The sequence below is a fragment of the Podarcis melisellensis genome (genome assembly GCF_964234715.1).
Source record: "Podarcis melisellensis genome assembly, chromosome: 9".
In the NCBI taxonomy this organism is placed as follows: Eukaryota; Metazoa; Chordata; class Lepidosauria; order Squamata; family Lacertidae; genus Podarcis; species Podarcis melisellensis.
This window is the reverse complement of record NC_138541.1, coordinates 56,176,443-56,204,025: the sequence shown is the minus strand read 5'-3', so window position 1 is coordinate 56,204,025 and position 27,583 is coordinate 56,176,443. Positions and strand designations below refer to the sequence as shown.

General features: G+C 42.0%; 1 protein-coding gene across 4 annotated transcripts in view; it reads right to left on the bottom strand.

Moving 5' to 3' along the window:
- SLC7A2 (solute carrier family 7 member 2) overlaps positions 1–27,583 on the bottom strand; it is a gene marked incomplete at its 3' end in the record, with an annotated part of 48,513 nt that overhangs the window by 19,735 nt on the left and 1,195 nt on the right. Inside the window, exon 1 of one of the 4 annotated variants that reach the window (XM_081924498.1) lies at positions 10,384–10,766. The exons of 2 other annotated variants lie outside the window; for them this stretch is intronic. Of the gene's footprint in view, positions 1–3,399; positions 3,537–10,383; positions 10,767–27,583 lie in introns of those variants that run through there. One more of the 4 variants, XM_081924497.1, reaches the window with a different exon arrangement.

Sequence of the window (27,583 nt, the reverse complement as noted above, 5' to 3'; positions counted from 1 at the left end):
CCCTCCAAATTTGCCATAGAGTGCCATCTGACTAAGTCAAGAGTAGATCCAATGAGATCAATGATGGTAGAAGTCCCATTTCCAATAAGGTCTAGTCAATGCATGATTTGTGCAGATGCCACCCACCATTTATATGTAATAAAAATTACACAGTTTTATCCACCAGATAAAAAGCTGCATAGCACAGCAATGCTCACCGACATGACATTGCAGCGGAGAGTCACTGACTACAGAGTCCTATTCATTTTGCACAAATTGCTGCTTAAAATACGCTCCTGTCCCAAGGTGTAGAATAAACTTTATTTCATTTTAGGCACCAGGTACAGACTTTAAAAAACCCAAACCAATTCAAACTTTTAAATTGTGAAATCATGAATCCTCTGAATTTTATATCAGTAATACTGTCTAGGTCACTATGCTATTTAACTTTCTGTTGATTTTTTATATAAAAACAACAACATTCAATTTTTAATCCATTATCTGTTTACTCTTTTTATTCTGTTATCATTATTGTATTTTAACATTCTATGTTACAGGTAGGTAGCCGTGTTGGTCTGCTGTAGTCGAAACAAAATAACAAACTTAGTTGGTCTCTAAGGTGCTACTGGAAGGAATTTTTAAATTTTGTTTTAACATTCTATGGTTTGAAAGCCAATAGTATGTAAGGGCTATCAGTAAATTTATATATATTAGCAAACCACATCTGTTGCAAAGCATTATGAACTGAAATTAAAAACCATTGAACTGGTTTGATGATAGATGAACATCCTTCTATTGCATATGTCTGTGGTATACTCTGAAAATGTTGTTCAACACATTCTTGTACTATTACTAAATACCAACAACTTAAAATCCAAGTTGTTACCTCTTTTCCAAAGCATACCATATTGCACAAAAATTAGGAGGTCAGTAGTTACTCATTCATTTAAATACATAATTATTCCTGCTTTCTGTGGACAGGTTTTATTGCACCATTTACTTTGCTGTTCCAAAGGCAGCCAATCTAAATTACACAAAGTTCGCAACACCCACTAGCCTCTGCCACATGAGAGCTCCCTCTGCTCTTGCAATAAATTTAATCTCACTAGTCTATGCATTCCCACCCCTGCTAATGTACCTTGATAGGAGTTTCTACTCTAACCTTCACAATCTAAACTAAAAAAACCAAACCAACTCTACCCTCTAACGTCCTTCAATTTATGTTCCATGATCAAGGTGTCTCCCCTGCCAGGTAAGTATAAGCTACGGGACAAGGATAACTGCGACTTTAAAGATGAATGGGAACCCTTTACAAAGTATTTGAAGACGCAACAAAGCGAACTGGACTCTTTGGCTGGCTTTGAATAAACATTCACAAACTTTTTATTGATAATAATCAGCTAAATAGTTTGAGGATCTATACAACTGTGTAACATGCAGAAAACAGCATTCTTAGAGAAATCAAATACTAGAACTGAGGGAAGTCGGGGGTGGGTGGGTTTTTGGGGGGGAATAAAGATGGTATGTTTCTGGATGTTTCATTTTAATTTTGAATAAAAAAAGTTTTTTAAAAAATTATGTTACATAATCCACAGAGCCCTCGCAAACAGAATCATAGACTTGTTTGAAGGGACCCTGAGGAACATCAAGTCCAACCCCTTGCATTGCAGGAATATGCAGCTATCCCAAATGGCTGTGGTTTTCAACCAGTGTGCTGTGGCACCCTGGGGCACCTTGAATGATGGTCAGGGGTGCTGTGGGCAACACTGGCCTCTGTCCCTTTTCCCTCCCCCTCTTGTGTCTCTGCCTCCCAAAGGATTGCAAAGCTGTTGCAGCAGCCCTGGCTACAGGCTCCCCAGGCCAATGGTGACTCTGGGCTGGCCAGGGGGGTGCTGGTTGCCAGGAGCTAAGGTGGCCTTGGAGTAAGCAAGCAAGCGGGCGAGGGAGCCCAGCCAGCCACTCCACCAGGCCTTGCTGTTGGGAATGGACAGACAATTCCCAGACCCTGTGGGGCAGTGCGAGGAGGCACCTCTCATTGGGGCAGGGGGGCAGCTCAGAGATCAGGGACAGTGGCAGCGGCTGCCCAGAGGACTCCCAAGGAGAGGGGAGAGGAGGCTGAGGGAACACTCCACAAGGGAGGGTGTTCAAGAAAGGGTGAGGGGCTGCCAGTTCTGCAGGAAAGGGGTGACATAACTGGGCTCCTGAGCCCCACAGGGGTGCCGCAAAAAGAATGTAGTTGGTTAAGGGAGCTGTGGACTCAAAAAGGTTGAAAACCTTGTGGGGATTGAACTTGCAAAGTTGGCTCTAGCTAATTCAGCTATCGAGAGTAGGATAGTCCTAGCCCATAGCTCTTATAGGGCTGCAGCTGCATTTCTCTCTTGTCCTATGAAAGTATGACAACAGTCACAATAAATATTCAGTTATTTCTGATGCCTGGTACTCGAACATCTGTTCTGAACACAGCGGGTGTGGAAGGGTATCATATTTTGCAACTTTCGAAAGGCAATACTTTTGCAGGTAAATACAATTGCTATTGCAAGCTTCTGCTGATAATACGATTGCCATTTCTGATATACCGACTCGTAAAAAACTTGCCACCAGGGCTTGTCCTCTAACTTTTAAAAAAAGAAAAAGAAGGAAAAATAGCAACGGCATGCATGTTGCAGCTTGTAAAAAAGTTTTTAGAAACTTAAGCCTGGAGATCCCAGCCTTTTGGGCTCTGGAGACACATTAAGAAATCTAAGAAACTGTCATTGGTACCCATTTCACAGAAGAAAAACTGATGATTGTCAGAATCCTGCCAGACAAAACACACACTGAAAACAAACGGAACACAGGCAAAAAAGCAGGCCACCCCCCAAAATAAAAGCCCAACCCTCCTCAATTTTTAAAATGCAAAATTGAGAGATGTAGCAGGCCTTGGCAGGTACAAGGGGAGTGGGGTGTGTGCCAGAGGCTGTCCTGGTGTCATCAGGTGCCACACTGGGAATCTCAGAGCAAAGCGTTCTCCTCCCTGCACCTTCCAGCCTTATCACTCTAGAACAGCCGCCCATTCAGCTACAGCAGAAGGAGAAAAGACAGCCCCAGATGCTCAATTATGCTAAAACATTTTCAAGATTATTTGTCAGTTTTCATCTATGCTGCACATAAGTATCTCTGCAAAATTCCAGCAGTGGAATCCTTAAGGTGTTTACTGAGAAAAGCAGAGCAGCATCAGAGTTTCAGACATTTCCCTGAGGAAGAAAATCCTCCTCCCCACACCCTGTTTCTATATTTCTTTTAAGCATTCGATATAGTTTCCAATATAGTTTGTACGCTTAACTGCTAATTCCTGCCAACAAACCATTCCAGCAAATGTTTTCCAAGCTGCAAAGCTTCTACTTCCGATACAGGTTTACTTTCAGCCCAAGCTTTACTCACCCAACAATAATGTTCAGATTATATGGATTTCTGTATCTGTAGGCAGCAAACGGTTCAGACTGATTTTACTTAAACATCTGCCTTAAAAGTAGAAACAGGGAGGTGGTGTGGAGCTGCTTGCTCATAGGGGGTGGAGGAAAAGCAGCCACAGGTGATTGGATGACACTGAGCGTGCCCACCTATTTGCCAAACAAGGAGGGGGGGAAGCTTTGCTATTCATATAAGTCCTTCCCATTATACACGAAAGGCGAAGTCACTTTGGCTTCTTTCCCTGTGGAAACTGGGCATATGTTATATACATACCCATAAAGCCAGTTTGGTAACTTGGCATATCTAACAAGGAAGTTTTGATTAGTTTAATCGGTTCAATCAAGTACAGTGGTACCTTGGGTTACATATGCTTCAGGTTACATACGCTTCAGGTTACAGACTCTGCTAACCCAGAAATATTGCTTCAGGTTAAGAACTTTGCTTCAGGATGAGAATAGAAATCGTGCTCCGGCGGCACAGCGGCAGCAGGAGGCCCCATTAGCTAAAGTGGTGCTTCAGGTTAAGAACAGTTTCAGGTTAAGTACAGACCTCCGGAATGAATTAAGTACTTAACCCGAGGTACCACTGTAGAGCTATGCATTCCAAGCTCAAAGATACACGGGAAAGTGTTGTTTATCCTTGTCTTTGGGCCAGGTGTGATGTATCCACTGCAAACAAAAGCTGTTCTGACAGACAGCGTTCACATCCCGATGCACAACGCAGTTCCTGCTCCAGGAAGCATTACACAGAAGCCTACCGCCATGTACAGATCTCCGTATCTGGATTAGGGCATTTTACTGACATTCCTCTGGATGGCCCGCTTGGTTACAGGTTCAATTCCCGTATGGGACAGCTGCATATTCCTGCACTGCAGGGGGCTGGACTAGATGATCCTCAGGGTCCCTTCCAACTCTACAATTTTATGATTCTATGAACTGAGAGCGTCAAGTTTTAACCAGCAAGTGCTACATAAGAAAAGCTGGAACTAGTTTTCAGCAGTGTGTGCCCTGAATGTCTGCAGCAAGTATGTACATGACTGCCTTTGGATAGAATCCACAGCGAAAAGCAGTGATGAATAGCAAAGCTTCAGAATTGAGGCTCTAAGTCACAAACGCACCATGGTAGAACAATGGTAGACTTGAGTTCACATACGAAGCAGGAATGTGATGTGGGGAGTGGGTTAAAAAGAAACAGCACATTTCTACCACATCCCTGCCTTACTTCTCATCAGCCCAGTGCTCCAGGCACTTTAATTTACATCCCATCTTTCTTCCATCATGAACCTCAAGACATGAGCTGAGGAGTTTCCAGGTGGCTTCTTGTGTAGGCACATCACCTGCTCAACTTCCAGAGAGTTACTTAGAGGGGAAAGTAGGTCTAGAATAGGTTGATACTTCCATCCGTTCCGTCAACTGAATTGTTAAAGAGAGCTAGAAAAGAAACACTCCATGTGTCTCTCAAATGCATCAGTATCTTTCAAGGATATCGCTGCAATCAGTTGTATTGATTACCTGTATTTGTGTTATTAGTAAAGGTAAAGGGACCCCTGACCATTAGATCCAGTCGTGACCGACTCTGGGGTTGCGACGTTCATCTCGCTTTATTGGCCGAGGGAGCCAGCGTACAGCTTCCGGGTCATGTGGCCAGCATGACTAAGCTGCTTCTGGCAAACCAGAGCAGCGCACGGAAACGCCGTTTACCTTCCCGCCGGAGCGGTACCTATTTATCTATCTACTTGCACTCTGACGTGCTTTCGAAATGCTAGGTTGGCAGGAGCAGGGACCAAGCAACGGGAGCTCACCCCATCAAGGGAATTCAAACTGCCGATCTTCTGATCGGCAAGTCCTAGGCTCTGTGGTTTAACCCACAGCGCTACCCGCATCTCTTGTGTTATTAATAGGCTGGTCTTAATAAAGAAGTAATTCTACAGCAATCAAGATATAACTATAAGTTGGGAAGGGAGAGAAATCCTATCCCCGGTTGGTAGAGCATGAGACGCTTAATCTCAGGCTCATGGGTTTGAGCCCCAAACTTTCCTGCATTGAAGCAGGTTGGATGAGATAGCCCTCAAGGTCCCTTCCAACTCTATGATTCTATGGTCTAAGGGACACTCTCCTAACCTACACAATGCTATACATGCCTTCTCGGAAGTAACTTCCATTGAGTTCAATGCAGCAAGCGGGTACAGGATGCAGCCACAGGAAGCCAAACTTTAGACATCATTTCCCCACAAGCTGCAGTGATAACTGAAGTTTACCCAAGCAAATGATCTCTTAACTATGTGTTTGCTTTTACGCAGTAGAAGGCAAACAGTCGGTGCAATGCTTAAAGTTGCTGCATGGCACTGCATCTCGCAAAACAATCCAGCCGCTGCACAAAAACCCTGAGTGTGTGGTATTGCAAAGACCTTGTGAGGAGCAAAAGAGGCACATGCATCAAGATTACATTGCTGTATAATAACTTGCAAAAGCAACAGTTTTATTCCAACGTGCTTTTTAAAAAACTAAATACTAATGTCTTTAAATTCCTGTAATTTTAATATATTTAACAATGTTTTATTTGCATTTTTTTGCTACATATTTTAAAATTGAGACCTGCCTTGAGTAGTTTTCTGTGGGATATAAATTACTGTAATAAATATAGAAGAAAAAATGTTGCAAAGCCACAGTAGCACCACTAGGATTGATATGCACAGGTATGACCAAGGTGGCCTCCAGAGGCACTTACCTGGAATTAAACATCATTGATTTCAATAGAACAAATGTCCTTTGGATGGCAGTCGTAGGCTGCAATCCAGACATTCACAAGCAGCCACTGACTTTAGCGGGCCTGGAATTAGGCAGCACACACCACAACTTTCCTAACATGCCACACATGGCCAAGTGAGCGACTCAGCTTTGTCCCTCGCCGTGCTTGAATTCAGCAAACAGTCCCAGATCAAAGCTCCTACTTCTGAGCAGATGTTTGCAATAATACCAACAATGCTATGGACCATGAGAAGGCTGGATGGAAATTCCTCCGAGCAATTTCTACGTATTAAAAGTGATAAAGGGTGACAGGCACTTGCAGGAGAGCCCCTCAGTGTAGGCAATCTCATTTCAAAAATATCCTTCAAAACGTGTAAGGGAAGATGAAAAGGAGAAAGAAACGCAGGGCCTGCTTTCCATAAATGATCAAAAAGGTTAGCCATAGCAAGACTGAATTGCTCGAACAGCAACTGCCATGAGGCATTGTAGAAAGAATGATACCAAGGCCTTGGAAGTACCATGTTTTTCGCTCTATAAGACGCACCTAGTTTTTGGAGGAGGAAAACAAAAAACAAAAAATATTCTGAATCCCAGAAGCCAGAACAGCAAGAGGAATCACTGTGCAGTGAAAGCAATGATCCCTCTTGCTGTTCTGGCTTCTGGGATAGCTGTGCAGCCTGCATTCGCTCCATAAGACGCACACACATTTCCCCTTACTTTTTAGGAGGGAAAAAGTGCGTCTTGTAGAGCAAAACATACAGTAATTCATCCCCCCCCCATTAATATCCCACCCTGCTTCCAAGAAGCTCAATGCAACTTATATATGAGAGTTACTCCCCATTTTATCACAACCCCCATGTTAGGTAGGCTAGGCTGAGAGAAGCAACTGGGGGAAAGCTAACTGTGCAGCAAACATGATGTAAATAGGCACCTGCACCCACTTTCCCCTGGTTTAAGCTCAGTATTTTAATCACCATATGATAGTGGTTATCAGAATTGGTACACAAGGCCAGACTGCTCGGTCCCTGTGTTATGCTGAAGCCTGTTACAATACTGGATAGTTATGTAACTGCAGCTGAAAGCATGCCAGAGTCTCTTGGAAGCTCTTAAAGACAATTATTTCCATATTGGTTCAAAGGAGAAAGGGCCTTCTCCTGTGTTCAGTGAATTGCAGCAGTGACCATACAAACCACAGTGGTTTAAAACCACTAAATGGCACACGCTTCAAAGAGCTAACTTCCTGTACTTGTGGCATTTTTTATCAGATCTGTTCAAAATCTGGCACATTCGTGGGCACCATCAGATCATGTATTCTCAAGTGGAGTGGATACTGCAAGATTAAAATGCAGCTAGGTCATTCATTTTCTCAATTCAGATTGAAGCTAGCTGGGGAAGGGGACACATCGAAATGCAGTATTTCATAAGTGATAGGACAGAGATCAATATGGATTTTGGCTAATAGTCAGCGGTTGGAGACTCTGGATTCAGAGTAAAATGTTCACAGCCCACGTTTCACGTTCAGATGTTTTTTTTTTTATGAACTATAATAGCTTAGAGGCTTATAATGGAAGAACTGTGATCTGGAATATGTGCCAGGAGTCAAGATGATCAGAAAGCAAGAATTGAGAACACCGCAAAAATAAGGACCAAAGAGAAAGAACAGAAACGTTACAGCTCAGGTAAACCATGCAGCTCAAGGCAGGGTCAACAGGAAAAGGAAGCCTGCCCATAAAGATCCAATAGGTGCGTGTAATCAGCCCAAAAGACACTTAACGAAAAAGGTTGCAGGGCAGAGTGCAGCAGCTCCTGACAGCAGTGGAGTTTGTGGTTTCTGGATGAACTTTCAGTTGTGTATCTCCTTTTCGAAATCAGTATTCCTGATTCCTTACAAATTACCGTAGTTCACTGAAGTCGGAAAGTACCAATATCTACCATATTGGTCCAATATAAGCCGCACCTGAATATGAGCTGCACCTTTAGAATTCAAGGGGGGGGGAGGAAAAAAGACAATACCTGAATATAAGCCACTCCCCTAAAATTCTGCAGGCACTCACACCCATTCTGTTTCACCATATGTCTGTTTCAGCAGCGATATCGCAAATTTTTGTAAGGTCGTGAATTTAAGCCACACTTTAACTTTTCACGGTCAGAATTTGGGGGAAAGTGAGGCTTATATTCAGGCCAATACAGTAATTTTAACCTGTGAACTAATTCCAGCGTACCAAATTGGCAGCACTTTGGCTATTACTCGACAGTATTTTTCTTGGTCCAGATGCTATGTAGAAAGACTCAATTTGTGTAGCAATTTCTACTGCTTCTCAAAAGTTCTCTAGGCATATTTCCACGAAGATGACAGGAAGCTTCCAAACCCTCTCTCTGTGAACAGGTTCCTAGGATCTCCTGTCTTTCATTGCAATCATCTCTATATATGCCAAACCTACAAAACTCCTCATATCTACAGTCAATTCTGCAGGGAACTCTTCTTTATTCCTCCAATTGCCCCAGGCCAATATAATGTGCCCTATGCAAAACTATAGACCTAAACTTTAAACCTTGAATAAGTCACTTACTGAGGTATATTATGCCATACCAGCAGGACTGATCTGCTAGACAAACTGTCAGTAATCCCTCTTTCTTCACGGCATCTTTGTAACTTAAACTTTCAAGTTGACTTTGACCCCATAACTCATTGGGTTTTGACATTAATCCTTCTTAGAGGTATACCAATAATAAGAACCTGATCCCAGACACTGAAAACCTATTGGGGTAAAATTATTGCTTAGCTATCCAATCTCAAAAAAATCATCTGCCTTGTAAACCTCTTTGGCTAGTTCCAGCTAGTCCTCCAGCAAGCCTTCTTTACACCAAGTCTCCAAATTCTGCATCTGGGAGAGCTGAAGGCTGCTTAGACTTCCTTTAAGAAACAACTCCACGCTGTATAGGTTTACTTACAGGTCCTTCTTTTGGTGTTGAGATGTTCTGATTTCTTCCAAGGATTTCTTTCAGGAAGCCCAATCTTGTCTCACTCACCAGTTCAGAGTTTATCTCCAAGAAAACCACTACCTCACTTCTAAAACCAGAGTTAGATATCCCCCCCCTCTTTTCTATGGGATGAGAAGTTAAGGGACAAAAGCTTAAGTGGTTAGCTTGGACCTCCTCCACATTGCAAATTCATGGTGTCCTTTTGCAATACTTGTCTTATTCACATTTATACAAAGGTGGGTGGTGCCCCCCAGATGCTGTTGGACCACAACTCCCACCATCTCATCCCCAGACACATTGGCTGAAGCTGCTAGGAAGATGTTTTATATCAACTCTTATGTTCCTAAGTCAGACTATTGAGTCCTTCTACTTTAGCACTGACTCTACAGTGACTGGCAGTAGCTCTCCAGGTTTCGGACAACAGTCTTTCCCTGCTCTATCTAGAGATGCCAGGGATTAGATATGGGACTTTCTGTATACAAACTGGTTGCTGAACTATGGTCCTACCCCCCATGAGAGTGTACCAACATCTGTAAGGTACCCAGGTTTTCCACATTTGCTTTAAGACATGGTGATAAGCTCAAGATTACCCAGATTCAGAACACTATGGATCTAAATCCTATTCTCATGCTGAGCAGACACTTCAAAGTTCAGAAGTACTCTTTTGTGCTCCATGCGACAATATGATGAAACAGTTTGATGTAGTTACCATGTCAAACATGAAGGCATTTTTTCTGCACAAAATCTTACTTTCACCAAAATGTCCTTGGAAGCTTAAAATACCAATTCATAATACAATTCAGTTTTTCTGATAGATACATGGAAACATGGTTTATAAAGCTCTTTCTCAGAGAACATACTCAAATGCAAAATGCCTTAAATGTGTTTAAGATTAAGAATATTAAAATATGCAGAATTTCTGAAATTAGTGATGGCTAGCTATGAATTTCAAGAAAAATTGTATTATAATCTTAATGTTATACAGAACTGTTGCATTTGATAGGACTTCAGAAAAGATTTACGGTAACACCTGCAAAGAGATAGCTATGCTTTCATGACAGGATATAAACAGCATTGCCATATGAATTATCAGTGCAAATAGAATGAATAAAACAGTATCATTACCTTACTTTTAATTATTTTTAGCCAAATCATGGGTTGATATTCTACCTCAGTTGAAGTACGCAGTTTGAGATACACAGGATATAAAATCCCAAGCACTCACCAACTTTCTCAAGTCGTCTTTAAGAATTCCAATTCTCCGTGGTTTTATGCGGGAAAAGATATCTTGCAAGTTGCTGCCTAGTGCTATGCTAGATTTCAAAAAATAGTCACAACCGTTTAGTTATCTCTGGTGATAAGTAGAGATTCACCAAATTACAGACAAGCTCACAAAAATATTTCACTGGGTGGCAGCGTCAAGTCTGCAGAAAGGAAGGATTAATCCCTTTCCATAGACATAAGATCCTAGGAGCTATATAACTGCTAAGACCAGTAACTCAATCTGGCTTTCAACGTCTCTAAAATTGCTACAGAGACCTACTACTATATATCATCCTCCAAACTCCAGATGTTCCCAAGCAAGCTGAAGCAACTACTTATAATTTTGTTGGCAGTGCAGTCCTCAGCTCCACCTCACAACAGTGATTTTCCTTTTTAAAGGCAGCCTGTGGGTGGAACTACCATTTTAAAGGCATAGGCCTTAAATAAACTCTTGAAGTCAAAGTTCAATAAATCCGCCTGCAAGCAAACAAAACAAAACAAAACAAAACAAAAAACACCCTATTTGTAGTGAGGATTGTGTCAAAGGCAGCAGGGAGTGAGAAAAGCTTAAAGTTAAAGCAAACTCATCCTTATTCAGACGGTAACAGAGAGCTGGCAGATTTAAGCAACATAAAATGGTAGCAAGCAAATGCATCAAAATATCCTAGCCAGAGGCTTGGGGGCCAGCGCGCACACACGCGCACACACACACACACCTTCCTGAGTCAGCTGTGTTCTTACCTTTGTATATAGCTTTGATTTAGTCAAGTAAGGATTATTTTTGCAACTACTTTCCCATTCCATGAAACTGGATCCAGATTGCCCCGACTAGAGGGTTCGTGAAGACAAATTTCACAACTGGTAAACATAGTAACATGGTGTTAAGAAGGCAACTGGGTAGTGAAGTCTACGAACTTGCCATTACTACACCTGTTGAAGCTACCATTGGGACCTCAATCTGGGAACAGCCATAGGATGCCAATATTTTTTTGCACAAAAGGGCTCATACCAGAGACATCTTCTCTCAAGCGCTGTTGTCTATTGCCCCATTTAAACAAAACTAGAAAGTAAATGCTAAAATTTGCAGTTACATTGCGAAAATCCTTGCATTGTTTGCACCTCTCTAGAAATATACTTATTTCCATTTACAATGAATTGGGAACCAGGGGATGTGTTTCAGGGCAGAACAAACCAGAATTCTATGCCAGGGGTCTTCCGTCACAGAGAGATAGCCAATATCCAGAACACTCAAGTCTCCTCTTGTGAAACGCCCCTTCCCTTCCACACAGCAACAGCAAGTTGTTTCTTTCTAAACCCAAGGGAACAAGATTTGGCAGAAAGTCTGCTTTCTGCAGCCTTATACTCTCAACATGTCCACAGGAACATGCTAGGGTGGGGAAGGGATTCAGTTGCTGCAAACGTGCTCACATAATTGCCTGTGCTTTCAGGAACAGGACAGGTTTGCACTTGGTGCCCTAGTTCCATGGACAGCAATAGTCATAGATGGATTTAGATCACTACTATCCCTGCATTTCCTTCCATTTTCACCCTTTGGATATCAATGGCTTAGGAACAAGAAGCGCTACAGTCCTGCCTCAGCAACAAAACCTACCGACGTCAAATTTAACTCAGCGCAGGATTGCATCCCGAGCAAGAGCCATTCAAGCTTCTTGAAGTTAGACAAAAAAGAACAAGAAAACCAAGCAGATGTAATGCTATGAACTATGTATATGAAGTGCGTGCATTTAAAATAGTTGTAGTTCCCCATTCTAAACTAATGACTGGGGACCAAACTGACAGTTCTGGATTTATTGCAGAGAAAGTCAGACACATATGTCATTGCCAAACGACAGGGCCACACTTGTATTAAGCCACCTAAACCTTAGTGCTCTTTGTATCCCAATTCAAAAACTAAAATTGCAAATTGGCTCTACAGTATAAGCGATTTTGACCCAAAAAAGGGCATTCACAGACACACATTCACCTGTTGTACCCACTGCCTCCAACCTCCCAGGAATGTATTCACCTAGGGCTACTGCAATGTTTTTAGTCTTTGTTCTTCCAGAAATTTCTGTTATATTATGTCTCCATCAACTGAAACTGCAGACAGACAGATGGATGCCTGAGGGACCTTGCTACATATCCTTGACTGGTGGTATTAAGATCAGGGAGAAGGCCATTCAGTCTCATTCTAACTTTCAGGTTGATGTTAAAAATACAAATATTTCATGTGCAAGGCAAATACGTGCGAATATTTCTTGTTATGTTGGAAACATACTGCTTTAGAGATTGTTACTACTAATAGCATCAAAACGTAGATGAGTTGTTAACAAATGCTATAGACAACTCCCCCCACCCACAAAAAAATCCGGATCCCTGAGTAGTCCCACATCAATATAATAATAATAATAATAATAATAATAATAATAATAATAATAATAATAATAATAATAATAATAATTTATTATTTATACCCCGCCCATCTGGCTGGCCCCCCCCCAGCCACTCTGGGCGGCTATACGTGTTAGAATGCAAGGCAATACGTGTTAGAATGCAAGTGACATGGATGGCCCAATACATTTTGTCGCCTGAGGTAAAAAAGAAAATGGCGTCCTTCTTCTCAAGTCACGATGTATTCTACCCAAGCCTGGCCAAGCTATTCTGGCATCTCAAGACAGGAGACCACATAAGTGCCTTTCAGTGGAAGGGAAAAAATGTATTACTAATTTATCCGTTTATTTAAAATATATATATAATGCTTGATGGTAGAAAAAAAACCCCAAAGCGGCAGAAGTTACTAAAAGCTTGCTGTCCTTTCATGACACCTAAAATCCGCTGTTTGGCACCCACCTCATTCTACAACCAAAAAGGAAGCCCTTCTACTTATTTACTGTGTCTTAAATTGCTTTTAATAAATAACAGTGTTTTACCTCTCCCCTAGAGGTTACCAAGTTTCCACTGCAATCCCTTGGGCAAGATTCTACCAAACTTTCTATTTCTAGTTTGGTGCCACTTTGTTACCTCTGTGAAGAAATCGCTGACAGGTTAGAAGGGTGTGATTAATTCTTATGAACCCTTTACACAGAGTTTTCCTAATCACGAGGCAGCCATCCACCTGACCGGCAAGTCTATTTTTATGTTCCTTTGAGTGCTAAAGGTGAGAGGGACCCAGGGACTTCGCCTTTACCAACATTTGGTGGCTTTCCACTTTGCACTAATTTTCCTCTACACCATTCACTGCCACTTGAGATAGGTGCAGTGCCCTCTGTCAAACTCTCTAGCAAGCACATATACAACCACATCTTAAATGGCAACAGATTTATTATGGCCCAAGCCTCAGACCAGTATATCTGAAGGAGCGTCTCTACCCCCATCGTTCTGCCCGGACACTGAGGTCCAGCGCCGAGGGCTTTCTGTGGTTCCCTCGCTGCGAGAAGCCAAGTTACAGGGAACCAGGTAGAGGGCCTTCTCGGTAGTGGCACCCGCCCTGTGGAATGCCCTCCCATCAGATGTCAAAGAGAAAAACAACTACCAGACTTTTAGAAGACATCTGAAGGCAGCCCTGTTTAGGGAAGCTTTTAATGTTTAATAGATTATTGTATTTTTTTAAAATAACTTTTATTCAAAATTGAAACAAAACATATTATCCAGAAACGTATCATCCTTATTTCCCCATTTTTCCTCCCTCCCCCCACAGAACCCACCCCCACCCCCAACTTCCCTCAGTTCCAGTCTTTGATTTCTCTAAAAATGCTGTTTTCTGCATGTTACACAGTTGTATAAATCCTCAAAGTATTTAACTGATTATTATCAATAAAAAGTTTGTGAATGTTTATTCAAAAATAGATTATTGTATTTTAATATTCTGTTGAAAGCTGCCCAGAGTGGCTGGGGAAACCCAGCCAGATGGGCGCGGTATAAATAATAAATTATTATTATTATTGGGCAAGAGGCCACTCTGAACTCCAAAGAGAGCAACATCATTCGACAAAATATGTCGCAAGAAACCTTATTAGCTGTGCTGAATTCAGCAGACTGAGGTGTTTTTTTAAGCGAGTGTGCTTAGCATTGCACAGCCTGTGTTGCGACTACGTTTAAGCTGCATCGGTTTCATTAGGCGTTTAGCCACAATTAGTTAGGTTGTGCGCCTTGTGAAGGTTTGCAGTTTGTATTGTGTGGGACACCTCGCCCCCCTATAAAAGAACATGGATGCATTTTAGGAGGGCTCTAGGATTCAGTACCGACTGGGAAAGTCCAGGTAGCATCAGCTGCCAAGAATGCCTTTTTAACAACTTGGGCTGGTATGTCAGATGCGATTCCATCCGAGGAGGTCTGACCTGACCACACTGATCCTTGCCCTGGCCACATCCATATTAGATTAAGGTTACCAGGGACAGTCCCCAGATTTACAAATCAGTCCCCATACAAAATCCATTGAAGTTGAAAAGTGTCCCCGGATTCATTGGGAAAAAAAATCTGGTAACCTTATATTAATGACTGTATTACACTTTATGGGGGCTGCCTTTGATGAGGGTTCAGAAACTTCAAGAGGCTAGAAAATGGAATCCCAAGGGAGACACGGTGACACTGTTCTTATGCCAGTTTCATGTCCAGGTCCAATGTAGACTGCTGCTAACTGGGTCGATTTTAAAGCACTGCATTTAACCTTCAAAGTCTTAAAACAGTTTGGGCCCAAGTTATCTGTTGGATTGCCTGTGCCTGCATAATCCTGCCCCATGCATTGGTATTGGATTCAGAGACCATCCTTAAGTAGCCATCCTCCTAGGTAAGTGAAGGAGGTGCCTATGAAAGAATGGGCTTTCTCCGTGGTGGCCCCACAGTTTAGGAACTCTCTCCCTTCAGATCTGAGTCGTATTGATCTGCTACAGGGATCTCAGAAGGCTCTGAAAATGTCATCTCTTTATATTAACCATCCAGTTAAAATAGTTGGTACTGTTATTTTATAGTTGGTAATGTTTTATTTCATCTTTATGGGATTTTTTTATTTTATTAAAATTAGTCTATTATTCACTCACTGTGCTTTAAATGTTGTAAGCCACTTTGGATGGGCTTGCCTAGCAAAACCGCTTCAAAATACAATTACGGTAAGTAAAAACAAAGAAGCAAATAAATAAAGTGTATATCTTCTCTTTAAAGCATTTATGTGCCTCACAGCTTCTGCAGGTATAAATTCTATTCAAATCAGACTCTCACAGCCCCTAGTAAGAGGGAGAACTGCTAAACAAAGACATTTTCCGGGATTTGTTCTACTTGCTGCATTTAGCATGAGATTGCGATTAATTCTAAGCCTATAATATACAGGGTGATTCAATTCTCCAGGAGAACGATAACCTTTAACATTAAGAATTAGACACCTGACCCATTTGCGCACTAGCAGACATCTAATCCATTTCTGCACATTTAATACATAAGATGCCTCATCAAAATAATATAAAATATCTATTCTGAAGTCGAAGAAACACTTATTTATAACCGAGGCAACCAAAGCCAGAGAGTTCCATTTTCAAGACGCATTCTTTACTTTAAATAGCACTTAATGTATCAGTAACAGGGTTTGAAATACTCTCTCCCCTACCTTCCCCTTTTACTCCCTTCCCCATCATGAAAGCAATGTTACTTGAACATCCAATTTTCTGGACAAGGCTGAGAAAGGACGGGAATGAAGGTGGATGAAACTCATTCATTTTAACTGCTGCAAGCAACTGGTGTATTTGTGACTACGCTTCCCCTGCCACAACCGTTACCCCCTTGTGAAACATACTGGGAACTTGATCAGAGATTTTGGAACTGACCATGCAATGGCTGCATCAAATGACCTTCTGTTAACCCAAGCATATGTTGCAATTTTCTCCACCACTTGAAGTATTTGCTGTGCAGAGTACATACAGCGGGGCAGGCAGGACAGTGACATGTGCTTTGCATTCGACACAACAGTCGAGCCCGGTAGTTTTCTTCTCTTCTCCTTTTCTGAGGTGCAGTTGGGAAACATTCCGCAAACTATATGCAGTTTTCTGGAAAAAATAATGAAGGCTGGAGCTTCGGTTCCCTAGCACTACGTCTCAGCCAAGTTAGCTGCCAAACAATGGGTTTTTTTTCTGTCAAAAGGTTTATTTTAAGAAGGAGATATCAAGTACAAACGTAATTGAATCAAATGTGAATGCAAAGTTGGGCTTTGGGTAAGATCAAGCGGAGATTGTGCCCACTTTACATCAGGACCCTCCTACCAGTTTAGGGAAGTCCTCTCGAACTCACATTCTTGGCATTCATTTGAAGCACTTGGTACCACTTTTAACAGCCGTGGCTTCTCCCAAAGAATGCTGGGGGCTGTAGTTTGCGAAGGGTGCTGGCCTCACAGAGCTGCCAAGTTCCTCTTGGTGTAACCCCCTTCACCATATATGATGGGACAGAACATTCCCGTTGCCTACAAAGAAATGCTCTTGTTCCTCTTGGCTGCTGCTGCTGGACAGATCATAGCAAGAAACTTCAGCTGGACCAAAATGCAGCAGGAGATATACTGGCTGGCTGGAGTTCCACTTAGAATTCATATTTTTTTAAAAAAAGCTGCACTGGTTGCCGGTTCATTTCTGGGCCCAGCTTAAGATGGTCACATTGACGTTTGAAGTTCTAAGCGACTTGGTCCCAAATATCTGAAAAACTGCCTCCTTCCATACAGACCCTCTTGGATGTTAAGCTCAACAGAGAAGCCCTATTGGCAGTTCCACTGCCTCAGAAGGTTGGGTGGTGGTGACAGAGCAGAGGGCATTCTCTGTAGCAATCTCTTAAGTTGTGGTTTACACACCCCAGAAATGCATTTGACACCTTCAATAGTTTCCAGGGTCTTTAAAAGCATGTGTGTGTGTGTGTGTGTGTGTGTGTGTGTAGCGGGAAGGTAAACGGCGTTTCCGTGTGCTGTGCTGGTGCTGGCTCGCCAGAGCAGCTTCGTCACGTTAGCCACGTGACCCGGAAGTGTCTCCAGACAGCGCTGGCCCCCGGCCTCTTAAGTGAGATGGGCGCACAACCCTAGAGTCGGACACGACTGGCCCGTACGGGCAGGGGTACCTCTACTTTTACCTTTTATGTATATATATATATATGTGTGTGTATATATATATATATATATATATATATATATATATATATATGTGTGTGTGTGTTTGTATACACACACACACACACACACACACACCACAGCCTCATACATACACACACACACACACACACACACACACACACACACACACCATCTTATTTTCCTGATCATAATTTGTTTTCAACTTATTTTAATATTGCATGTAACCCACCCAGGGACCTTGTACTGAAGGAGGAGAGGAGGTTCTAACTGAGATGTACTAATTGAGATGATGGTTAGCTGTCACTGTTGTCCTATCACTGTTGTCCTATCATACAAGGAACAAGAGCAAAGCTGGGGGGGAAATATTTAAACTATAATTTTATAAATAAGTGGAGCGGATGATACTGGAGTGTGGTAAAATCATGAGTGACTGCTGGGATAGCTCAGTCAGTAGAGCATGAGACTCTTAATCTCAGGATCATGGGTTTGAGTCCCATGTTGGCAAAAAGATTCCTGCATTGCAGGTGGCTGGACTAGATGGTCCCTTCCAGCTCTGCAATTCTATCATTCTATGAATGACTGAACAAAGCTACTTATCTCAATCTCACCCAACCTAGCAATGTTAAGACCTTCCAGAGAGGCTATGGTTTGGACATGTTTAAAAATCTGAAAAATTGCTTTGTAAGAATGGGAAATGCAACAATGAACCTAACAGAATCCAAAACAGCATTCCTTTTTTAAAATCTACTTTACTAAAAAGAGCAGTTGCAGTTAAGAATCATAACAGCAGAGAGATTGCACACCTGCCTTCTCACACACCTTGGTGCTATTCAGACTTAACACTCAACTATGATTTATCATTACGTGGAGAAGCCCTGGGCTCAAGCACTTCCCTTTCCTCCTCCAGCATGGCCACAAGGAGAGCATGAGACAGGGGTGCAAAACCTATTTCAACCCAAGGGTCACATTCCTTTTTGGACAACATACTGAATACCACATTCCAGTGGTGAATAGAGCAACCAATATGTATACCGTATTTTTCGCTCTATAAGAAACACTTTTCCCTTCCTAAAAAGTAAGGGGAAATGTGTGTGCGTCTTATGGAGCAAATGCAGGCTGCGCAGCTTTCCCTGAAGCCAGGAGAGCAAGAGTGATCGGTGCGCACCGATCCCTTCCATTTCTCCTCCCGCTTTGCTGGAGAGGCACTGAGCAGAGAGGGAGAGAATTTTTCCCCCCTTGTTTTCCTCTAAAACTAGGTGCGTCTTATGGTTGGGTGCATCTTACAGAGTGAAAAATACGGTATTTTACCTTTGTACAGCAAGCTAGTTTCCACATGCACTCACACACACCCCTCTACCCTCCATCCGGACAAGCACTTTTCCCTCTGGCCCCCCACCAACAGTATGTGGCCCCTGGAAGGATACCCAGAAAGGAATCCAGCCTTCAGGCTGAAACAGCTCCCCACCAGGACCATACTAAATGTTAAAGCCACAACCAACCTTTGCTTTCAAGCACCGCAGTAAGTGACCGCTGTATTTTAATTCAAGTTTTAAATAACTTGATCAAAAGGAACTCCCTTGGGTGGGGGAAGTGGCCCATTATGGTATCAGTGAACAATGCGAGAGGTTTGACAATATCTGAAATGCAATATCAGCAGGGTCACTATAGTGATTAGGATAATATTTTCTTTCAGATTCTTTGCAACACTTGGCCAACATCTTGGTTGACATAAGAATCTGAGCAAGTCTTCATCTGCAAATACTTTCAGATGTGTTACTGAACATAACAGTAAGACTCTTTTGTTCCTTGAAACTGAAGCAACCTGCATTTTCCTCTTTTACAAAATTTGAGTCCAAATACCTGTTCCTAGGTTGGTTGCTTTTTAATAAAGTAACAAGATATTTACTGAGTTCACACATAACACTAAGCCAAACAATGATTTAGCAAGCCTGATAGGCCACATTTAGAAAATTGTGACCACTTTGCTCCTTCCTTGGTCCTGCTGGTGCAGCACTACCAAAAACGTTTTACATGTGAACCTGGACTTTTGGTTTGTATATCCCAACAAACCAAGAGAATAAAACAAAACTTGGCTACTGTTTGGATTGTTTGGAACAAAACAAACTACCATATTTTTCACCCTATAGGATGCACCTAGTTTTTTTGGGGGGAATAAAGGGGGGAAATTATCCCCCCCCCCCACGCTCCGGGCAACAGGCTGCTATCCGCAGAGCTCCCTAGGCTGCGGATATCTGCCCGAAGCCTGGAGAGCGAGAGGGGTCGGTGCGCACCGACCCCTCTCGCTTTCCAAGCTTCAGCAAAAGCCTGCATTCGCCCCATAGGACGCACACAGATTTCCCCTTCATTTTTGGATGGGAAAAAGTGTGTCCTATAGGGCGAAAAATCCGGTATAAGCCTGGGTTTGCACATATAATGGTAAGTCAAACCACGACTTAGCTTCTCATAGCAGGAGCAGCGCAAAAATCCGGCTGCAGGTTGGCTTAATATAAACCCCGACATATGTCCTACAAATAAACACAAAATAGATCACAATTTACTGATACAACAAAACTTTATATGGCAGGGCAAAATTGTAAAAATTCCAATTCCAAAAACGGGAAGGGAAGAAATTTTATTCCTTAATTGTCCTGAATTGGAAAATGCTAAGTTTTCATAAAAAAAATACTGAAAACATCTTAAATAAGTTAGTAACACCATGCCCCATGTTTAAATTGGACTCTTTGTCAAAACAAAAAGTACACAAATTTGATACACTAGAACCCAGATTAAAACCTTGATTTTTTAGCATTTCATCTTAAGTCTTGCTTTACCATTAATGAAAGAATTAATGTTTAATATAAAAATGGTTTTTATACCATTTAAAACATGAACAAGATACTAATTAGAATGAATGTTTTTTATTCTACTGTACAGCCGGCAAACTGGTAAACAGTCTCAGAAACCAGTATGGTAAGAACTTTATATCACAAGTGCAAAGTCCAATGTGTCACTAAGTTTTGTTACTAGGTGACCCAGGCAAAATCCTGATAAAATCCAGCAGAGGTGATTTTGGACATCTGTCAAGAGATTCTGAAAAAGATCTCCTATACCCAAAACTCAGAGAGGACCAAATTAATTGTACAGACTTATACTCCTGTTACTTCAGGAAGTTTAAAGGTTGTCAGGTGCAATTTGACTATCAAGCCTTCTAGGTTTTCATTACTCTGGTCTTTCGCTATTTAACCATCCTTGATATTTTATACTCCATGTACAAACAATGCCCACATCTGCACGCAACCCTAAGCCATAGTCAAAGTCAGTAAACAGAAAACAAACTATGACTTATTTTTGTTAACAAGCCATACTTAAGTACTGCACTGTATTCAGACACAACACTAGGTAAAGGTAAAGGGATCCCTAATCATTAGGTCCAGTCATGACCGACGCTGGGGTTGCGGCGCTCATCTCGCTTTATTGGCCAAGGGAGCCGGCGTACAGCTTCCGGGTCATGTGGCCAGCATGACTAAACCGCTTCTGGCGAACCAGAACAGCGCACGGAAACGCCATTTACCTTCCCGCCGGAGCGGTACCTATTTATCTACTTGCACTTTGACGTGCTTTCGAACTGCTAGGTTGGCAGGAGCAGGGACCAAGCAACGGGAGATCACCCCGTCACGGGGATTTGAACTGCCGACCTTCCGATCGGCAAGTCCTAGGCTCTGTGGTTTAACCCACAGCGCCACCCGCATCCCGCACATGCCACTAAGCCATGCCACTACAGTAATGTTCATTTAAACCATTGTTCAAACTAGGTCAAAAAAGAGTGCATAAAATTGCTGTTTGATTCAGTCACACCTTCTTGTTGGCACCCGTCTGTCTCAGGAGACTATGGAAGAGTGCACCTTCAGAGTTAAAGTCAAACTGCTAGTGAGTTACAGTGCCTGCTGTGGCTGTAGAGAATGATATGGGAGAGACATGTTTTTACTGCAGGTAGGGCAGATGAAGGCATCCACATTGGCTATCCTCTAGGTTAGTACAAGCACTTCACCATGATTGAAGTAGGCTCCTTGGATCCCAGCCATAATTCCTAAGTCCTGTCAAAGTTCTAAATATATAGAAGGGAACAGCAGCATGGTTGGAACTGTCCAGCTTAACTGGAGAGACTGCTGTTGTGGCAATCGAAGCTAAAAGCAATTGTGACACACTAGAAAAGTGACGTTCTTGCTCACACAGATGAAACTTCAATCAATTGTGGTTGAAAAAAATAAAATATAATACTGGAGGCTACCAAAGCAACTCAAAATACCTTCTATGCCTGTTGCACTGAAATTACACTAAAACAATGCACTAAGAGCAGTGAGAACCCCCAATTTTCATGCCATGCTTTCTACACCAGTCCACAATACTCCAGAAAGGTTTTCCCACTAGCTACAAGGGATAATGGGAAATTATCAGATATGATTTTCAAATCTAATTTAATTAGGTGGGAGACACATAACAAAAGGAAGCAAGAATGAATCCTTGGTTTCCAGCAGGTTAGTTCTGCATCACTCATCCGTGGACAAGAAAGTGCATCGTCAACAGTAATTTAATGCAAGTTTTGTTCTTCTTTAGTATGGTTCACTGAACTAAGTGCAACCCCATCTGTCACTACATAGGGTAAGAAAAACAGCCAAACTGATAGAAATCTCACTTCAACATTGCTGAAATCGTGTTCTTTAGCACCTAAATAAACAACCATGCACCATAGTTCTAAAGCCAGCTCTATATCTGGATTTCAGATGTTCATCAAGAAAAATAAAACTATATAAAACTAACATTTATCCAAATTATATTTACACTTAGAATTGTTTTTGTGAGAAATAAAAATATCTAATTACTGTTTATATGGTGGTACCTTGGTTTAAGAACAGCTCTGTTTATGAACTATTTGGTTTATGAACTCCACAAAACCGGAAGTAGTGTCCCAGTTTGCTTTACCTTGGTCTAAGAACAGAAGCCGAACAGTGGAAGGGCACCAGCAGCGGGAGGCCTCATTTGGGAAAGTATGCCTCGGTTTAAGAACAGTTTCAGTTTAAGAATGGACTTCCGGAACGGATTAAGTTCGTAAACAGAGGTACCATTGCACTGAACAATATGGTTTCAAAAGTTTCAGAGTTCCAACAACTTCACCAGTCCCAGACCAGGCGTGAAATCAAGCGACCAAAATGACAGATCTCTGCTTTACATTCTAAACCAAGAAACCTCACTTTGTGTCTTGATTTTGAGATATTGAATCACAATCAGTAAAAACATCCTTCACACTTTCTTGCTACTTGCTTCTACGGAATTGCTCAGGGGTCATACGACAGAACACACCATAGGAGTGTTCTTGGGATACATTTTACAAAAGGATTCCTCTTTGCAGGAATATACAAAACAATCGCTATTCCAAGTTGTGCAGTGTTTCACTCTATTCATATGTGTTAACTATGGCTTGATGCTATCTTTTAATGAGGCTCCATTCTTTCCAGGTGCAAAACAATGGCAAAAGAACAGGGGGTAATATTTTGTGAAGTGTTATTATCCGTTGGAAGCATCCATGACAGATGTGAAATCTCTACAAGTTAACCACAGCTAACTTCTATTGAAATCAATGTGACTTAAGCTTACCATTATTCAACTCCCCTTCCATTGCTTTCAAATTCAACTTAGCTGCAGCCGATCTTCGTGCAATATCCATTATTAGGCTGCCTACAAAATACACTCCTCTGCCATTCTGAAAGAAGAGCCTTGAAGCCAGCAACCATTAAACCTGCAATGTCTGTAGACATGGTACATTCCATGTTAGGTATTCCTTTTGCTACAGGCAAAAGCAACAGTGCTCCAGCAGAATTCAGTGCATCAATTGCATTATGGTGTTCCTACTGAAATACAGGAATATGATTTGAACTAAAAAATAAATCCCTTTACCTTTTCTCCTTAATAAAATGTTCCCTGTGATTTCTTTAACAAAAAGAGATGGATGGGCCTTCTCTATTCCGTACCCGTAGTTGCCATGGCCAAACTAGGAAGAAGGTGGCAACAAGCAAAGCAAGAAAAAAGGCTTCAGATCAGTACAAAGTGGTTGATGGAAGAGACCAACTTGTTAGAATGTCCCTGCTGCTGCACCAGCTTTTTTGAAAAGTTTTACCTGCCTCTAGCATGGTTTGGCATGGTTTAAAGATTCTGAATTACAATACATGAGGATTTTCAAAGCTATCATTTGTTGACTGAACCAAGTCAAAGGGTGTTTTGGCACATGTGTTAAACGGTCTCCCAATGCCTGGATATCTATGTTATCAAAAAATGTATAGAGGTGATGCATGCACTTCTGTAACCCAATAAAATCTTTAATAAAAACTATTTTTTTAAAAAAAACTATCTTGTGAATTAACACCGTCTGAACTTTTTCTGCATTTTATTTTCCTGATTTCACTTTTTACAACCCCCCACCTAATCATGTATACGTGTGCTGATATAAAGCACAGCAGCCCATTAAAGCTTATGCCATAATAAATTTGTTATTTAAGGTACCACAAGACTCTTTGTTGTATCAGGTACTTTCATGTTATTGCAGTTGCTCTTATTAGATGTTTTGCACATCTGCCACACATCTTCAGAAGAACACCTTGATACAGAGGTGGGCAAAAGATAGATCAGGATCTGCTGGCAGAACTCTGTGGTAGATCACTGGGTGATTTCCAGTAGATCAACAAAGATGGATGACTCAAAACTGGGTAACAACAGGAATAAAATTAATCTCCTTCCCTCCCTCAAAAAATTATACTGGTGAAATTAAGAAAACATAGTGGTGAGGAACTGGACTGGATTGGAAGACTTGCAAGTTAAGTTTGGGTATTCAAAATAAATTTATGGACTATGAACTATGAATTTACCTATATGTCTTTTGCACAAAGCTCTGCTTGGTGGATCTCTAATAATTTACATCTGAAGTCTGCCTATCTCTGTCTTAACATACCAAAAAAGAAATAACTTTGCCAAGTCTAAGAAGATAAGAAGAGATAATATTTGACAAACACAGTTGCCAATTTTTCCCTTACAAGGTTCATATGTGTTAACAGCTATGTGAAAAACTGAAATGTAGGCAATGAAGCATTTTCTCCAACATGCATATGCAGTCAAGGGAAAGCTTCACCTGTTGAATTTCTGCTTCTGATGCAACTGTTTAAGCACCACAACGCTGCCCGAAATAAAGTTGGCAACCTTCCTCAAAAGCAAGTAGCACCAGTTTTAAACAGAATTTGCTTCCAAGTGCTCATTAATTATAACCAAAGCAACAGGGTATACAACTCAGTAAAATCAATGGCATGACTCCCTTATACTCTTAACAGATCTGGAATATATCCACTGTAAGCATCTTGCATAACAAGGTTAAGGAACTTTTAACTACTGCAACATTTTCATGTATTTTGGTTTTTTCATCACAATGGGGTGATAAGACAAAAGCCCAATTCCATTATCAGTTTGTTTAACTAGACAGAAACACTTTTGTTGCCAGTTCTGAAAAATGCAAAGCACTTTCTCCTGGCCTGTAAACAGATACTTACCTAAAAAACAAAATGTGCAAAGAGGCCCTGCTAAGAGTGAATGCTTGCCTTTTTCAGCCCACGGTTTCCACTGAATACAAGCTGTTCAAGAAAGCTGCACCAGCTGCTTGCTTTGTTGAAGCACAGCCAATTTAGCACAGCTTTCAGATTCTGCTCAAAATTTCTTGTCAACTGACCAAAAATTGCAAACGTAGGAAAGAAGGGCCCCAGCAGGGGTATACGACACTGATTGTGGCCTGAAGAAATGTTCTTTGGGTACACAAGTGGTCATTATTCAACACCCTACTGCTTGCTGCAGAAATAAAGCAAAAACGCAAGCACGTGTAAACAAACACACACATGCACAAAGTGGGCGTTAGTTATGCGCATGCTAATTACACTACTCTGTTCACTTCATGCGAGCGTTAAAATGCATGTTTGCAGTATACCTAATAGAATATGACGGCTCAAGGTTTGATGCAAGGGCTACATTATGCTGCAGAACTGATCCATTTGTTTGCCCTCCCCAAGAAGAAGAAAAGACTGAGCACTGAAAACATAGTGAAGATCTTATCTCTGAGAATCTTTCAATACAGTACAGCCATTTCTCTGTAGACACTGCGTAGTAGCTCCACAACAAGGGCCGGTAATGAAGCACTGTCAGGGGCTGTTACCGTCCTATCTGAATTGTTTTCCTTAATATTATTCTTCCTTTCAGCAACCTAGACATGGCCTCAGCTTTCTCCCATCTAAGGTCGCATCTACATAGCACAAGATGAAGTTGTGCCAAACCGAGAGCAGCTCTATGCCAATTGCGCAATGTCAGAAGGCATTTCTAAGTTTGGGAAGATGGACAACCAAGAGACCGCCGTCATATATTCCATGAAGTCAAAGAGCACCCTTGTATAGTCCTAAGTTGTTGTGGACCTCTAATGATCTAGATCAGCCCATGCACAGCTCATCATTGCCTGTCAAGGAATAAACTATACTAGAGCATTACTAGAAATTGTGAATAACACAGGACTGCCACAGTAAATGGCAGCCCTGTATCAAATTCTCCTTGCAGTGTGTAACAATGGACACATGTGACATATCAGATCTCATTGTTAGTTTTCCCTTACATACACACCACAGCAGAAACAAAGGATGTGTTTGCAACCAAGGGCGGCAAACACACACATGGTACAATGTCTAGTGTTTTCATTCTCGCATATTATGGGGTTTTCGTTTTTAGCACAGTCCCCTTTTCTTCATCCAATTTCACCATCAGACATTTACAAAACTGGCCTAGGTCAGCTTACTTGAGCTTGATGCTTGAAGCCTGGAAGGATTTCCACTCATTTTCACAAGCCGTGCAGCTTATCTGGTCTGGGGATAAATCAGGGCTCCATAAGTTTTTTGTGGCCAAATTTATGCTTGCCAAAGACCCACCACCACACTGAGCTTTGGAGGCATAACAGCAGGCATGGGCAAACTCGGCCCTCCAGATGTTTTGAGACTACAATTCCCCAGTGGCGTAGCGTGGGGGGTGCAGGGGGGCCGGCCACACCGGGCACAACATCTGGGGGTTAGGATTAGGGGCGCAAATCCACGGGTTAGGGGGCACAAATCCATGGGTTAGGGGGCGCAAATTACTTGCCTTGCCCCGGGTGCTGACAACCCACGCTACGCCACTGCAATTCCCATCATCCCTGACCACTGGTCCTGTTAGCTAGGGATGATGGGAGTTGTAGTCCCAAAACATCTGGAGGGCCGAGTTTGCCTATACCTGCATAACAGAGTACCTCCAAGGACCAGTGCAATCTGGAGATCCTGGAGATTTCCTCAGCTGAAAGTAGCACAGCGGGTTTTGACAATGGCATTTATGAGTTCTTCCCCCTCCCCAAATGCACAAAGCTTGGTCTAGAGGTAGAAAGGAGAAGGGCTAGACAGAGAGCAGAAAACCCGCCAATTCCACACTTTCTTTACAACAATCCTGGCAAGAAAAACAAAAACAAAGCTACAACCTCCTTTAAACCACACTTTCAGTTAAAACTGGATGTTTTGGTGCTTTACCTTGCCCAGCTGAGGCAAAGCCTGAGAGGTTTAATTTTGCCATGTGTACGGCAGTGCATTCCTGTCACGGTCTTTGCATGAATGGCACATACTGTCATGAGGTAAAACTATAAATATACATTGCTACCAGCCTGAACCAGCTCAACCCAGAAAATGTGACAGAATCAGCCCCACCCCCAGTCCCAAGCTGTCCTTTACAACATCAATAACACTAACCAGGGATAGCAAACATAAACAACCAGGGAAAGGAAAAAGAGAGAGAACGAGGGAGCTTGCTAGCTTATTTTTAGTTTGCATCCTACTAACATACATCTTCCTTTTTGGGCTCCCAGAAGCCCCGATTCAGGTTTCAAGCCACTTTGTCTAGAGTACTCTAGGGGCTCCACTGCAGCTTCTTCCGAGACAAGTGGCTTAGGGACATGCACCCAGGTGGTAAGTGCTTCAAA